We start from the raw sequence: 5000 nt of genomic DNA, 5'->3' as shown, positions 1-5000 counted from the left end.
CGGGCTTCGATGGTGTCGCACAGATAAGAACAAGATAAAAGGTTTCAAACGTCACCAAGAAAGTGTCGATTTAACGTCTGAGGTTTGGTCAGTGGGCGGAGCTTAGGACAGAGAGAGCGTTTGACGACGATGACGATGAAGACGAGGAGACGATGAAGACGAGGAGACGATGAAGACGAGGAGACGATGAAGACGAGGAAGACGAGGAAGACGAGGAAGACGATGAAGACGATGAAGACGATGAAGATGAGGAAGACGATGAAGACGATGAAGACGATGAAGACGAGGAAGACGATGAAGACGATGAAGACGATGAAGACGATGAAGACGATGAAGACGATGAAGACGAGGAAGACGATGAAGACGATGAAGACGATGAAGACGAGGAAGACGATGAAGACGATGAAGACGAGGAAGACGAGGAAGACGATGAAGACGATGAAGACGATGAAGACGAGGAAGACGATGAAGACGATGAAGACGAGGAAGACGATGAAGACGATGAAGACGATGAAGACGAGGAAGACGATGAAGACGATGAAGACGAGGAAGACGATGAAGACGATGAATACGAGGAAGACGATGAAGACGATGAAGACGAGGAAGACGATGAAGACGATGAAGACGATGAAGACGAGGAGACGATGAAGACGATGAAGACGATGAAGACGATGAAGACGATGAAGACGATGAAGACGAGGAAGACGATGAAGACGAGGAAGACGATGAAGACAAGGAGACGATGAAGACGATGAAGACGATGAAGACGATGAAGACGAGGAAGACGATGAAGACGATGAAGACGAGGAAGACGATGAAGACGATGAATACGAGGAAGACAAGGAGACGATGAAGACGATGAAGACGAGGAAGACGATGAAGACGAGGAAGACGATGAAGACGATGAAGACGAGGAGACGATGAAGACGAGGAAGACGATGAAGACGAGGAAGACGATGAAGACGATGAAGACGATGAATACGAGGAAGACGATGAAGACGATGAAGACGAGGAAGACGATGAAGACGATGAAGACGAGGAAGACGATGAAGACGAGGAAGACGATGAAGACGATGAAGACGATGAAGACGAGGAAGACGATGAAGACGATGAAGACGAGGAAGACGATGAAGACGATGAAGACGAGGAAGACGATGAAGACGAGGAAGACGATGAAGACGAGGAAGACGATGAAGACGATGAAGACGATGAATACGAGGAAGACGATGAAGACGAGGAAGACGATGAAGACGATGAAGACGAGGAAGACGATGAAGACGATGAAGACGATGAAGACGAGGAAGACGATGAAGACAAGGAGACGATGAAGACGATGAAGACGATGAAGACGAGGAAGACGATGAAGACGATGAAGACGAGGAAGACGATGAAGACGATGAAGACGATGAAGACGATGAAGACGAGGAAGACGATGAAGACGAGGAAGACGATGAAGACGAGGAAGACGATGAAGACAAGGAGACGATGAAGACGATGAAGACGATGAAGACGATGAAGACGAGGAAGACGATGAAGACGATGAAGACGAGGAAGACGATGAAGACGATGAATACGAGGAAGACAAGGAGACGATGAAGACGATGAAGACAAGGAAGACGATGAAGACGAGGAAGACGATGAAGACGATGAAGACGAGGAGACGATGAAGACGAGGAAGACGATGAAGACGATGAAGATGATGAAGACGATGAAGACGAGGAAGACGATGAAGACGATGAAGACGAGGAAGACGATGAAGACGATGAATACGAGGAAGACGATGAAGACGAGGAAGACGATGAAGACGAGGAAGACGATGAAGACGATGAAGACGATGAATACGAGGAAGACGATGAAGACGAGGAAGACGATGAAGACGATGAAGACGAGGAAGACGATGAAGACGATGAAGACGAGGAAGACGATGAAGACGAGGAGACGATGGACGGTTCCTTCAAGGTCCTGAAGGACCGGACGGTTCCTTCAAGGTCCTGAAGGACCGGACGGTTCCTTCAAGGTTCTGAAGGACCGGACGGTTCCTTCAAGGTCCTGAAGGACCGGACGGTTCCTTCAAGGTTCTGAAGGACCGGACGGTTCCTTCAAGGTCCTGAAGGACCGGACGGTTCCTTCAAGGTTCTGAAGGACCGGACGGTTCCTTCAAGGTCCTGAAGGACCGGACGGTTCCTTCAAGGTCCTGAAGGACCGGACGGTTCCTTCAAGGTCCTGAAGGACCGGACGGTTCCTTCAAGGTTCTGAAGGACCGGACGGTTCCTTCAAGGTTCTGAAGGACCGGACGATTCCTTCAAGGTCCTGAAGGACAGGACGGTTCCTTCAAGGTTCTGAAGGACCGGACGGTTCCTTCAAGGTCCTGAAGGACCGGACGGTTCCTTCAAGGTTCTGAAGGACCGGACGGTTCCTTCAAGGTCCTGAAGGACCGGACGGTTCCTTCAAGGTCCTGAAGGACCGGACGGTTCCTTCAAGGTTCTGAAGGACCAGACGGTTCCTTCAAGGTTCTGAAGGACCGGACGGTTCCTTCAAGGTCCTGAAGGACCCGACGGTTCCTTCAAGGTCCTGAAGGACCGGACGGTTCCTTCAAGGTTCTGAAGGACCAGACGGTTCCCTCACACACGGAACAGATCACAGATCCCTGGAACAAGAACGTCTCTCGATGAAGACACGATCGATCCAAAGCGTTTTCTTTTCTCCTCCAAATGAAGGATTTATCTTGTGAGACACGAGAGGCTTCATCTGCCGTCTCAGCACTTCCTTCTCTCCGTCGCGTCTCCTTCGCCATCACACCTCCCTCTCTCTCTCCTCCACTCCTTTACTTCCCTCTCATCCCTCGCTTCATTACGCTCACATCCACGCACGCTTTCAAACACACCAGCGCAGCAGGGCATGATGGGTAAACGTACACAAGAGAGTGGCCTGGAACGTGGGTTCGGTCTCTTCACACTCGAGCGTCCGGTGAGTCGAGGCAGGAAGTCGACTCGTTCAAAGTGCTTTTTTAATGCCTTGCCTCGCCGCCCGTTTAAACACGCGCCCGCGGAAATGTGGCGGCGCCACCGGAGACTTCGCCGCGAGTCCGAGATCACGTGATCGACCTTCACCCCGTGACCCCTGATGACCCCTGATGACCCCTGAACCTCGCGACGGGCCGAACTGACAGTTCGCGACCCTGGAACACGATCCTCCGCGATCTGGCTGGACGTCGTCACGGAACCCAGCAAACCGTTGTGCGTCGCTTTCCAAATACACAACTTTATTGAAACAGCCGCTGACGACGCTGGTGACGCTGTTCGAGTCTCAAAGCATGGATTTCGTGACTCGAGGAACATCCATCGTGTCTGAACCATCTACTGGTTCCAGGGAAGGTCCAACAAGTTCAGATGAAACATGACGTGAACGTTTGTTTGTGTCGATGATCGTAGTTAAAACACTAAAATAATCGTGTGACGTTTCAACTGATTGTCTTGATGTTTAGAGTAAATGTTCACATTATTCCTTTTCCTCTTTATCTTTCATTTAATCCATGATTTGAGCCTCGCCAGCAGTTCATACAGAACTCTGAGCCGCTCTAGTAGAAGAACTCACATTTCTCCTTCAAACTCTTCACTGGTTTCTTTCAGGATCATTTTAAAATTCTGGTTCTTACTTTCAGATCTATTCATGGTCAGACCTTCATGATCTGATCCAGACTTACACCCCAGCTCAGGCTCTGAGGTCTGTGGATCAGAATCTACTGATGGTTCCTGAACTTCAGGACCAGAGGAGAGAAATCTTTTCAGGCTGTTGCTCCTAAGCTTTGGAACCATCTCTGTGTTTGATGATCTACTGACTCCTTCAAGAAACATCTGTGTTTGATGATCTACTGACTCCTTCAAGAAACATGTGTGTTTGATGATCTACTGACTCCTTCAAGAAACATGTGTGTTTGATGATCTACTGACTCCTTCAAGAAACATCTGTGTTTGATGATCTACTGACTCCTTCAAGAAACATCTGTGTTTGATGATCTACTGACTCCTTTAAGAAACATCTGTGTTTGATGATCTACTGACTCCTTCAAGAAACATCTGTGTTTGATGATCTACTGACTCCTTCAAGAAACATCTGTGTTTGATGATCTACTGACTCCTTCAAGAAACATCTGTGTTTGATGATCTACTGACTCCTTTAAGAAACATCTGTGTTTGATGATCTACTGTCTCCTTTAAGAAACATCAGTGTTTGATGATCTACTGACTCCTTCAAGAAACATCTGTGTTTGATGATCTACTGACTCCTTTAAGAAACATCTGTGTTTGATGATCTACTGACTCCTTTAAGAAACATCTGTGTTTGATGATCTACTGACTCCTTCAAGAAACATGTGTGTTTGATGATCTACTGACTCCTTTAAGAAACATGTGTGTTTGATGATCTACTGACTCCTTCAAGAAACATGTGTGTTTGATGATCTACTGACTCCTTCAAGAAACATCTGTGTTTGATGATCTACTGACTCCTTCAAGAAACATCTGTGTTTGATGATCTACTGACTCCTTCAAGAAACATCTGTGTTTGATGATCTACTGACTCCTTCAAGAAACATCTGTGTTTGATGATCTACTGACTCCTTCAAGAAACATCTGTGTTTGATGATCTACTGACTCCTTCAAGAAACATCTGTGTTTGATGATCTACTGACTCCTTCAAGAAACATCTGTGTTTGATGATCTACTGACTCCTTTAAGAAACATCTGTGTTTGATGATCTACTGTCTCCTTTAAGAAACATCAGTGTTTGATGATCTACTGACTCCTTTAAGAAACATCTGTGTTTGATGATCTACTGACTCCTTTAAGAAACATCAGTGTTTGATGATCTACTGACTCCTTCAAGAAACATGTGTGTTTGATGATCTACTGACTCCTTCAAGAAACATCAGTGTTTGATGATCTACTGACTCCTTTAAGAAACATCTGTGTTTGATGATCTACTGACTCCTTTAAGAAACA

At 46.9% G+C, this 5000-nt stretch overlaps 1 protein-coding gene across 1 annotated transcript in view; it reads right to left on the bottom strand.

The window, feature by feature from the left end:
- Window positions 1-5000, bottom strand: part of epha10 (EPH receptor A10) — a 191967-nt gene that overhangs the window by 67065 nt on the left and 119902 nt on the right. The gene's annotated exons all lie outside the window — the stretch shown is intronic.

Source organism: Callionymus lyra, chromosome 3 (genome assembly GCF_982586985.1).
Source record: "Callionymus lyra chromosome 3, fCalLyr1.hap1.1, whole genome shotgun sequence".
NCBI lineage: Eukaryota > Metazoa > Chordata > Actinopteri > Syngnathiformes > Callionymidae > Callionymus > Callionymus lyra.
Note: the sequence above shows the minus strand (reverse complement) of the source record. Positions and strands in the feature narration are given on the sequence as shown.